Source organism: Henckelia pumila, chromosome 3, assembly GCF_033568475.1.
Source record: "Henckelia pumila isolate YLH828 chromosome 3, ASM3356847v2, whole genome shotgun sequence".
NCBI lineage: Eukaryota > Viridiplantae > Streptophyta > Magnoliopsida > Lamiales > Gesneriaceae > Henckelia > Henckelia pumila.
The window spans coordinates 142,722,036-142,734,343 of NC_133122.1; the positions used below are offsets into that span (position 1 = coordinate 142,722,036).

General features: G+C 36.2%; 1 non-coding gene across 1 annotated transcript; it reads left to right on the forward strand.

The window, feature by feature from the left end:
- Positions 1 to 8,714: 8,714 nt before the first annotated feature.
- LOC140894007 (small nucleolar RNA R71) lies at positions 8,715 to 8,819 on the forward strand. Its single transcript, XR_012153563.1, has one exon. It is a non-coding gene; the product is annotated as a small nucleolar RNA R71 (small nucleolar RNA).
- The last annotated feature ends 3,489 nt before the right edge of the window (positions 8,820 to 12,308 follow it).

A 12,308-nucleotide genomic window follows, 5' to 3' on the forward strand; every position in this document is an offset into this window, starting at 1 on the left:
TCTGTTTCCTCTTTGATGTGCACAATTCTTTCAAGAACTTCGCGTATCGAGGCACCTGCTTAATAGCATCTAACAGCGGAATATTCACCTCATATCTACGAAAAGTCTCATAAAGATCCTTTATCCATTCATATTTTCTAGACTCCTTAAGTGCTAAGGGAAAAGGGGCAACATGCTTATATTCAGAAAGTGGAGGAAACTTACCTCTTGGTGCTTCATCCTTGGATGCCTCTCCATCAGTCGCCTTCGGTTCTTCTTGTCGCTTTTCCTTAGGTGAAACCTCAACCTCTTTCTCCTTAATTTTCAACTCTTTTCCATTCCTTAGAGTAATTGCACTTGCGTTCTCTCTTGGATTTGGAATTGTTTGAGATGGTAAAGCATTGGAATGTTGTGCTTCCAACTTGTTGATTGCAGTGGCGAGCTGTCCCATCTGGGTATTCAAGTTTTGGATACTTGCTCTTGTTTCCTGTTGGAAAGTTACAGTATTAGTAGCAAGATCCTTAACAATATTTTCTAAAAACTCACCAGGCGTTGGAATTTGAGGGCGCTGCTGTGGTGGAGGATACGGTGGCCTATAAGCTTGATTGTGAGGTGGTGCTTGAGGCCCAGATTGATTCGCCTGAGGATTCCCATATCTCAAATTTGGATTATCCTTCCAACCAGGATTGTATGTGTTGGAATAGGGATCATATTTCCTCTGTGGTGGTCCAGGAAATACTCCAGTAGCATTGATCTGTTCAACCGATTCATCTTGAAGAATGGGACACATATCAGTAGCATGTCCCACTGCAGCACAAATCCCAAATGCCTTTGTAGTTTGTCCATTCCCTACAGCCATCTGACGCATAAGAGACGTCAATTCAATTAATTTTTGCTCAAGGGAAGAGACATTTACCTCGCTGTTCTTCTTTGGTACATGCTCATTCCTGTTGGTGCCGAATTATTGAGAATTGGCAGCCATATTCTCAATTAAATTTCTCGCTTGTACCGGCGTTTTATCCATAAAAACGCCTCCACTTGCTGCATCTAGCATACTCCTGTCATGAGGCAACAAACCTTCATAGCATAATTGAATCAATTGATTTTCACTTATTTGGTGCTGCGGACAGCTAGCGCAAAGCTTCTTGAACCGCTCCCAGTATTCATGCAGTGCTTCCCCTGAGTATTGCTTGATTCCATAGATTTCCTTCCGGATGTTCGCAGCTCTAGAGGCTTGGAAAAAAATTTTCCAGAAAGATTCTTTTCATCTCCGTCCAAGTTGTGATGGAACCAGAGGGCAAGTAATATAGCCAATCCTTAGCAGCACTCTTCAAAGAGAAAGGAAAGGCTCTCAGTTGAATCTGCTCCTCTGTCACTCCATGGGGTTTCATACTCGTGCAAACCACGTGGAATTCCATTAGATTTTTATTCAGGTCCTCACCTGCAAGACCATGAAAAGCAGGTAATAAGTGAATTAATCCAGATTTAAGCTCAAAAGTAGCACTATTTTCTAATGTAAGAAAAGTAATGCATAAAGGTTGTTGATTGGAATCAGGAGTGCCCAATTGTCTAAGACTCAGATTAGCATTAGCATTAGCATTAGCAGCCATCTCTTCTTCTGGAAAAGAAGCTCGAGCAGCTTCTTCTTGTTGTTTCCTACGAAGTTCTCTCATTTGCCTGTGCAAAGTCCTTTCAATTTTTGGGTCGTAGAAAAAATCTTCTTCAGTAAAGTCACTTGAAAGCATAAACGAGAGAGACTAGTAAAAAAGAAAAGAGAAGATAGTGAGATTAACAAAATAAAAGGAAAAGGAAAAAGAACACAATAAATTAAACATCGAGTCCCCGGCAACAGCGCCAAAATTTGGTTCGTGTCACGCCCAAATTACCGACTCAATCAGATAAATAAATAATGCAGTAGTATGAGTAGGGATCGTTCCCACGAGGAAAGGTAAATTTAATGTGTTCTAAATAAACAAAAAGGGGTTTTGAGATTTGAGATTAACTACTGAAAAATTTAAGCAATTAAAGAGAAATATTATCACTAGCATGCAAGAATGAAAATTAAACTGGAGAAATCAATAAGAGACGAGACTTGATATCGGTCGACTACACCCTTGATATTTATTCATTCAATCATCGATTCCCTAAAAATAATTAATTCTATCAAATACTCATCATTGAAAATCAAATTCCTGTTTCACCTTAATCTTAGTTAATTAGACACCAACGTTCTAGATTAACCCTTACCCCATAAATTAACCCAATACCAGTGATCAGATTTAAATCCACTGTAGCATTCAAACGAGTAAAACTGACGAATCTAGACAACACAAACACCAGCAGTTGTATTTAGCCTAGTCAATAATTGATCCTACGAATTAATAAATTCAACAGCAGAAAATATCATACGTAGTTGCTTCGCAAATTAGTTGATTCAAACAGTTATGGATTTGAATTCTAATTTAGCTATAGTTTGCATAGCAAAATCCTAAGCTGGCCAATCCTAAAATCTCGCATACCAACATGAAATCAAACAGATCAATTATTAATACTCAATAAGAATTAAACACTAAAAATTGAATCTCATGAATAAATTATAACAAGGTTTCTTCTCCCTCAACCAAGTATAAGAGTTTAGCTACAATGATCCATCAAAAACTCAAGAAAAATTCAAAAGAAGAGAAGAAAACTTGAGAGAGAGTTCGAATAAAACCTAGCCGCCTTAGAGATCTCCAAAAGTCTGATAATCATCTCTAAAAAACGTAATAATAACTTAATAAAAACTAGGGTCCAAAATAACAAAGTTTCCAAAATTAAAATATTTTTCCCGAACAGACCAGCGCACTCGATCGCATGAGTACGTCCGCTCGAGCGCGCTAAAATATGCGATTCACTGTTTCAAATTTCTTGGCCGCGCTCAATCGCGTGAGTTCATCCGCTCGAGCGCATGGAAAATGCCTTGCCACTGCCTTTATAATCCAGATGCTAGGCTCGATCCTATAAGTTCATGGGATCGAGCGCATGGACTTTTACCAAAATTCTGCCTTCTTTCTTCAAACTTGATATCTCCTACACATTAAACCCGGGAGCATGTTATGAAGCTAAATGCATGTAAAAGACAAAACTAAGATAAAACATGAACAAAAGAAAATAAATGCATGCAAACTACTAACAAAATAACATCAAAATATGCAAACAAAACACGACTATCAGCACTTTGACTTGATGATGCATTATGGGCCTACAGAACTGCTTTTAAAACTCCTATAGGCACCTCTCCATATAGACTGTTGTTTGGTAAGGCATGTCATTTGCCAGTTGAGTTTGAGCATAGAGCATCTTGGGCTATCAAAGCATTAAATTTTGAATTTGCTGTTGCAGGTGAGAAGAGATTGCTTGAGCGGAACCAATTAGAGGAATTTCGAGATCAAGCATACGATATGGAGGTGCCATACAAAGAAAGGACCAAGAGAATACATGACAGACACATTAGCCAAAGAGAATTTAAGTAAGGAGATACAGTTCTTTTGTTTAACGCTAGGCTGAGGCTCTTTCCTGGGAAGTTGAAGTCTAGGTGGTCCGGTCCTTACAAAATCACTAAGGTGTATCCATCGGGGGAAATTGCAATAAAGAATGCAAGAAATGAGTCTTTCACGGTCAATTCTCAGAGGCTGAAACACTATGTGGGGGGTGATGTCGACTCAATGCCAGTCATCACCACACTGACTGACCAAGACTAGTTTGGGGAGGAGAACAGTTGAGCTCTAGACTCTAAATTGAGAAGTACTCGTCAGCTTTCCTTTATTTTAATTTATTTTGCTTCAGACTTTTTACTCTTCTGTTCTTTTAAGTTTTAGCAATTTTATTTTCTTTTATTTTCAAAAAAAATTCAAAATGGGTGCGCTCGGGATGCAACATTATGTAGATCGAGCGCCCAAAATTCCTTCAACTTATTTCTTTGCTCACATAGGGGTGCGCTCGGTGTGCAAAATTCTACAGACCGAGCACATAAGAATGCCCAACTCTCTGTTCTTACTTAATTGGGGTTGCGCTCGTTCTGCTAAATTTTGCAGACCTAGCGCATCGCGCAGATACAGAATTAAAATTGCCCGATCCCCTTTACCCTTTCATTATATTTCTTTGCTTCTCTTACTCTAAACCCTACGCCCCTTTCAGCTTCTTCTCAATCTCATTCTATCTCCTTCAAATCACAGGTAATCACTCACGATCTCTTACACCACGTTCACGATGGGTCCAAAAAGAGCAAATATCGCTACCTCCCGTGCTTCTTCTTCATCCTCCACCATTATTGACGGGAAATTCATCTCTGCAAAAGCCAAAGCGCGATTTTAAGTCGCCTAGCTCAGCCGAAACACGATCCCTGAGAGAGGAATTGATCTAGAACCGGCTCATACCAACGCCTTAGGCATAGTTCAATGTGGCTGGACCGAATTCTGCCGCCAACCGCCCGCCGCCGTCATGCCCTTGGTAAGGGAGTTTTACGCCAACGCCTCGGAACACACTGATAGCAAGGTTTTTGTCCGGGGTAAGTGGTTCCTTTTGACCCCGACACGATTAACACTTTGTTGCAAACACCGGTGGTTGATGATATCCAATTCTTGGCATTTAAGGCTCAACCCGATCTAAATCTTGTCACTTCGGAATTTTGTTATGATGCTAATGTGTGGAAAGATCCGATGAAGTTTCTGTCTTTTAAATAAAAGTTTTTGCAAGTACATCCGGCTCTTTTGTACGCGTTTCTCACTCATCTTCTGATTCCCGTTTCCCACACAAATGACATCGTGATAAGTCGGGCTTTATTGTTGTTTGCCTTGTATAAGCAATGGCCGATCAATGTCGGCAAGATCATAACTAGGAGTTATATACGTCTATCCGCTCCCCCAACATCGGCATGTTCTTTCCATCCATTTTTACTTCCCTCTGTATTCAGGCAGGTTTTGTAGTTCACGACGACGAGGAATGGAAGCACCCTATGAAGTCGGTCGACACTTCTATTCTGAAAACGAAAAGGGTGGTTCGGTTACATGAGTTTACATCGCATGGGCAGGAAAGTTCCGGGGCCGGTATATTTTTTAGGCATGTTCCAAAACCAATGCCCAGTCGTCGCTCTGCTACCGAGACGACCAATGAATTGTATGTCTGGGCTCAATATCATAATGAGTGCCAAAACGTCATTTTTGCCCACTTGGAGTCACAGAACGCTATGCTTCGAGGGTTAATCTCTCATGTCGGGTTTGACCCTGTGGCCTATCATACTCCACCACCATATCCACCTCCATTCCATTTCCAATACACTGCTCTCCGCCATAATCTGCCTGATGATTCAGATGACGAAGCCGATGGCGACGATGAGGACCAATGATCAGGGGAGTGTTTGTTTTCGTTTTATTTTGTTTTATTTTGTGTGTTTTGCATCATAAGTTCTGTTTTTTTTTCTCCATGCTTTTAGGTTCGTTTTTCGTTTGTTTAGAATTAAGTACCATGCTTGTTTCTAGTTTGGGGAGGGTGTCTTTTATGTTTTCATGCATTTTGTCTGCGTCTTTTGTTGTGTGTTGTGTAATGCATGCGATCTATGGATGAATTCATAAAATCCAGTGATGATGCGTAGGAAGAAAATGTTTTTTAAAAAAATTGTTAAATAATTGTGACCTTTGGATTGAGTGTGAATATTTCATTGCACTATAGTTTAACTAGTGAAGTGCACTAAGAAAGACTAAGTTACAGTGGTTAGATCATTGCCCGACACTAAGGGTTTTTCGAACTCGATTGAATACTTTGTAATTTCGGTTAACTCTACTAACGCACTGATGAGTTTGGAAAAGTGAATGATTCATAGTGCACTCGTAATTTTTTTTTAATTTTAATGTTCCATCCGGGCTTTATTTAGGGATTGAAATCCTACTTCCTAAATTAAAGCTAAGTCTGCGGGATAAATGGGGCATTGAAAAAAAACTGATTTCTTGCAAAAAGAAATCCAATTTTTTAACAAAGATACTCCATCCGGGCTATAGACGAGGGGATTCAAATCCAAATCCTATCAAAGTTATAGCTAAGTCTGCGGGTTAAATGGGGTATGAAAACAATTTTTAGAATTCCATCCGGGCTTAATTTGGGATTGAAATTCTAATCCTAAAATCATAGCTAAGTTTGCAGACCAAATGAGATTATAAAATCACCGGATGCAAAATCCGGTGGTGCGTAACTAATATCTATAGGCAATTTTCTGCAAATTCCGAAGGAGGTGAAAAGGTAGAGACATAACTGAGAGAACGGGTTTTTACGAGGTATATTTACCCTGATTTGTCACTTAGATCTTATAGCCCAAGTAAATTGAGTTTCTTCGAGGTGCATGACATTGGGGCCACTACACACACACTCACGTTCACATGAAATCTGAAGGGCAATCTGTGAATGTTTATGTTTGAAGTGAATTTTTTGAGGCTTGGAAAATATGAGTTTATCCATAGTGGTTGTGTTTTGTGTTATGTTTGCATTTTATTTTGTCACCTGTTTTTCTTGAGGGCAAAGCAAAAGTTAGTTTGGGGAGGTTGATAGGAGTCAATTTCCCGTGTTTTATTGCTTGTTTTCTTTGTGTTTTGCATGCGTTCCATGTCTTTTTGTTTGTATTTATCCATTTATTGTTGCATTTTAGTGTATTTCTGTGTATTTTGTTCACTCCTATTGATTTATGGTTAATTTGGCAGGAAAATGAGAAAAATCCTAATTTTGGGAATCATAAGGAGTTGCGCTCGGTCTGCAGGATTTAATATACCGAGCGCAAGAATACTATGGAGCGACAGAAAATTTAAAGAAATTTAGCGCCCTATCGGTAGATTATAATCGCTCGAGCGCATACTCAATATGCAAGGTAGAAAGCGGTGGAATTCCCAGCGCCCGAGCAGCTCTTTTCTACCGCTAAGGCGCTCTCGCGTAATTATGGAAATTATTATTCCGGGAGTTTTATTTGGAAAGGACTCTGAGGGGCACTATATATAGGATATTTTAAGACGTTTCAAGGGTTGGATACACAGAGAATTGAGGCGACGGCGGCTGCTGAACATTGAAGACTTCTTCTTCTCGTTGGGAGTCTTTCTTCTTCGAACTTTCTGGATTTTTATGTTGAAAATTTTGTTAGATTGAATTTTATTATGAGTTGTAGTAGCTAAACCTTTATTTTGTTGGAATTTAGGGGATCCAAACCCCGAAACATGTTTGTGTGATTGTATCTTTGGACGAATTGAGTTTGATTTATACTAATATTTGATTTTATCATGGTTTATTATTCTATGTTGAGGAGTAGCTAACTTTAGCATAGATTCGTAAGTTGTGAATTTCTTTCGAGAGATAGATTCATAATTAGGACGAATAATAAAATTCAAGGACTTAAAATATGCATAGAGATATGATATTTAGTGCATGTTGATAACCATAGACAACCAGGTTGAAAGTTATAGGAATTCAAAGAACGTCAATCAATCAGTAATAATAAATAATTAAAGGGATTTAATTGTTTCATTAACTTGAATTAGATTGTCATAAACTCGAGAGAGAGTGTCGATGCTTCAGGAATTTCTGTCAAATATATGTGTATTAAATTAAGATTCAATCGTCCAGTTCAATTAGGGGAAAGGTCCGAAATTCCAACAAAAAATCCTTTTATATTATATTTTCTCAATCTTGAAAAGTTGGTTTTGTTATATGCATTAATTCTAGTTATTTAATTTGAGTTCATTAGTAATAAATTTTAGTTAAAATCAATCATCAACTTTTGTTACTTTGGGTAGAAAAATAAAATAATTGAGTTATTGTGACATAGTCCCTGAGAACGATACTCGTACACCGTACACTTTTCTATAACTTGAGTCGTGCACTTGCGATAATATTGAGCATAAAAGAGAGATAATTATATTGATTTTACGTGTTGGTTTTTGTTCGATCACTGGTAGACATGGGAAGAGAACATCTTCGTTGGCCCTCGGAAGCCAAAATCTTTTGAAACTAGTATTGATGGAAGGGAAGGATCTTGGGGATGTGTGTATGATAATACTATCGATAAGCTTAAATCAATAGAATCTTGAACTCCATCATCCTCAAACTTGAGTGGCAACATATTTTCATCATACTTTATTTCTTCCAGAACATCTTTCGACTGAGGTTGAATAAGAAGAGAAGACTCAAACACCTCTAAATATTCAGCATGATTTGATTCGCACTCCCAATCCTGGTTCTCTGAGTCATCATAATCGAACCAAATTGGGTTGGTCACTGCTTGAGTATCTTGATTCAATTCTTGTTCTTTGTGTTCATGGAGGATTGATCTCTTGATATTATCCATTAGCTCCACAAGGTAGCATCTAGAATTGATTAGGTCTTCTATATCTGCCTTAGTCGATGCCACGAACTTGCTCATTATATATTCTAACGGATGTAAGATCAATTAAGAACAACTTACCTCCCCCTTTTGAAGCTCGAATGGTTGGTCTGTAAAATTCGGGTATTGAGTATCCTGTGGGTATTGGTGGCTCCATACTTGTGGTATAAGATCCCAATACCGATAAGAGTCGAATTCTGGCATATCGTCCAACAGGTGTATCATATTATCATCATCTCGGCAAAATAGTTGAGTATCGTCTGTGAAAGCTCCATCAATTACCATCTTCTTGTCACTGCATCCAAACCATCAAGAAAAAAATATAAGGATAGAATAGTTAGAAAAATCATGATTCCGAAATATGGTTGTCAAATCCTTGAATCTCTCCCATGCTGCATAGAATGGCTCTTCGTGTTGCTGGATAAAACTTGAGAATACTTGTCGATTTGACATCTCGAAGCATTACACCATAAGAATTCTTGCAAAAAAAAAAGATTAGAAAACGGTGAATAAAATAAAAACAAAAACCAAAATAAATTAAATTTCTTTCCCAAAAACGACGCCAAAATTTGGTAGCGCTTAGTCGTATCGCGCCCAAATTAACCCAACTCAACTCAAACAAATAAATATGTAGTAGCGTGAGTAGGGATCATTCCCAAGAGGAAGGTGAAATTTATTAGTGTATTTAAATAAAATACTAAAAAATAAATAAAAAGGTGATTTTTGTATTTTGAAATTAACTATTAAAATTAAAGAAATTTAAAATAAATTTTATCAACTAACATGCAAGAATAAAATTATGAGAAATCAATATATTAACAAGTCTTGGTATCGGTCGACTACACCCTTGAAGTTATTCATTCGATCATCGATTGTCTAAAAATAATTAATTAACATTTGAATATTCATCATTGAAAACTTAATTTTGTCTCACCTTAATTTTAGTTAAGTAGACACAAGCGTTCTAATTTAACCATTACCAATAAATCAATCAAGATATAAGCGATCAAGATTTAAATCTACGGTAGCATTCAATTTAGTAAGAATGATGAATCTAGACAACACATACACAAGCAGATGTATTTAATCTAGTCAATTGTTGTTCCTACAAATTAACAAATTCACAAGCGGAAAATATTAATCATATTTGTTTCACAAATTAGATGGTTCAAACAATTACGGATTTGATTTCTAATTTAGCTTTTGGTTGTCTGAGAAATCATAGGATGATCAAACCAATAATCTAACACACAAACATTAACAATCAATTTCAAACAACTCTTGAAACTCAAATAAAATTAAACAATAAAAATCTGAATCTCACAAGATGAATAAACTTCAAAGGGTTTGTCTTCCTCTACCAAGTATTAAAACTTACAAAAATTGAAGAAAAAAAATTAAATCTAAGAATAAAGAAGAAAAAACCTAGCCGCCAAGATGTTTTTCAAACTTCAGCCATCCAAAAACTGATTAAAAATCGAGTTCTAAGAGTTATTTAAAGTGTAAAATCCTTCCCAAGAAAGTTCCCTTTTTAAAATATAATTCCCGAATTTCCCGTCTTGCTCGATCGGTGAAAAACTACCGATCGAGCGAGAAACTTTCTGTTCCAATATTTTTTTCCCGCAGCACAGGTCTCGATCGATCGGTCAAAAGTTACCGATCGAACGAGGTCACTTTTTTTTTCCAACGCGCAGCATTTTTGAAAATTTTATATCTCAAGATCTAGCCGTCGGATTGAGCTGAAATTTGGACAGCGGCTTCAAAAATCTTGAAATTCATTCTGAACGGTGGAGATCTGATTTGAATCTCTCTAGCATTAAAAATAATTTTTGTATCATTGCTTCTCCGTAATTCATTCTTGCGCAATAGCTTTTCCATCTTTTCCGTTCAAATTCATATACCGTTTGCTCATTCTCCTTCTTCTCCTAAATCAAACCAAAAAAAGTAATTAGGAACTATAAAATGCATTTAATCAATTTAAATTCTCCTAATCATACAAATTAACTCAAATAAATATAGGACAATATCACCACATCAGTCGGCAGCTCGAACAAGTCCTTGAAAAAATAAAAAGTCCGTAAATATATATTTAATTCATGCATGTATTTTATTATATATATAATTATGATTTTTAAGAAAATAAATTAAATATATATTTACGGGCAAATTTTCATGAAAAAAAAATAATGAAAATTTTTAAGTTCATGCATCATGTAAGAATTTTTATATGAAGTTTAAAGACATGTTAAGAAAAATAAATTTTTATGGAAGTTGAAGTGGAGGTGGAAAGTGATGTGGTTGGATGTCGGGATACTTGGGCCTGGTGACCTTCCTGATAATGTATATGTTATAATAAGCTTATGGATACAACATCGAGTGTTGGTGAAGTGGCAGTACAGATGTGGAAATCCCACCGCCATGTACGTTAGTTTTTATGATTGATCAATCGTTAAGTATGAAGCCATCAAAATGGATACGACCTGTTGAGAACTAAGAAATTAAGACATGCCAATTTATAAAATTTATTAAGTATGATGTTTATGATATAGTATGATGATGTTTATAATTAATTTTATGCATGTTTATATGCATATATTTTTTAAGATCATGCACGTATAAGTATATTCACGTATTTTATATGATGTGTGCTTGTGTGTGGTTTCATGTTGTTACATAAAAATAGAACGTTCTGAGCTCTAGGCTCACTAGATTTGAATGATGCAGGTGAACATGATATTAATGAAAAGAACGTGGTCCCAACTGACGATGATGGTGTATGAGCATCGAGGCAGCTAACACCCGTGACCATAGCTCATTTTATGGTGTCGATGTTTGATATTAAAAAGTTTTAACTTCTGCACATGAATAATATTTTATGATTTCACATAAGAAAAAAATATTTTACGCATGCATAGATTTATGAAAGAAATATTATTTAAAAATTTAGTTATGGGATTTTTCTGCATGAGATTTTATCATGATTTAATAATTAATTTTATGTATTTATTTGCTTATAATATACTTATATCTATTTATATAGTGTATATTAAGTTATGTAAAATTATTTTAAGTATTATATATATATATATATATATATATAAAATATTTTCAGCTGTCCAACCATGTTTCTCTCTTGGTCCGCGACCACCCCTAAAACTCGATAGTGGGTTTTAGTGATGGAAAAACATGGTTCGACAACTGAAAATTTATATATATATATATATATATATATGTAAAAATATTATTTAAAAATAAACTGGTAGTCTCGACTCTTGAATCACATCAATATGCATAGTGATGCAAACTTGTTCGTTGAAATGATTGTGCATGCTGGTCCTAAACAAAGGTAATACACATTATGACTGTACAGAAACATAACTGGGCCCATTTGGATGATACGGATAAATCGAGACTCAGTCTTTCATGCAGTAGTAAAAAAAAAAAGTAAAAAGACCAGAAATCTACTACATAACAAACACTGCCAATACAAATTCTTTTTAGATCACTTGCTCATTTTGCATGTCTTCTTAATCTTCAGAATCTTGTTTGAACATTCCTTCGCAAATCATTCACAAACAAGATTGAACGGGGATCATTTTCCAAACTTTGTGCCAACATATTTATAGTATTTACACACTTTTCTCTGCGACGGCGCCTCAACCATTCTCTCGAAAGAAATATCACCAATCTCCATGACGCACAAATCCCAGCAGCAATATAAATGCCTTTTCCAAATAGTGAACATGCAAAATGAGCAAGTGATCTAAAAGGAATTTGTATCGGCAGTGTTTGTTATGTAGTAGATTTCTGGCCTTTTTATTTTTTTTTTTACTATTGCATGAAAGACTGAGTCTCGATTTATCCGTATCATCCAAATGGGCCCAGTTATGTTTCTGTACAGTCATAATGTATATTACCTTTGTTTAGGACCAGCATG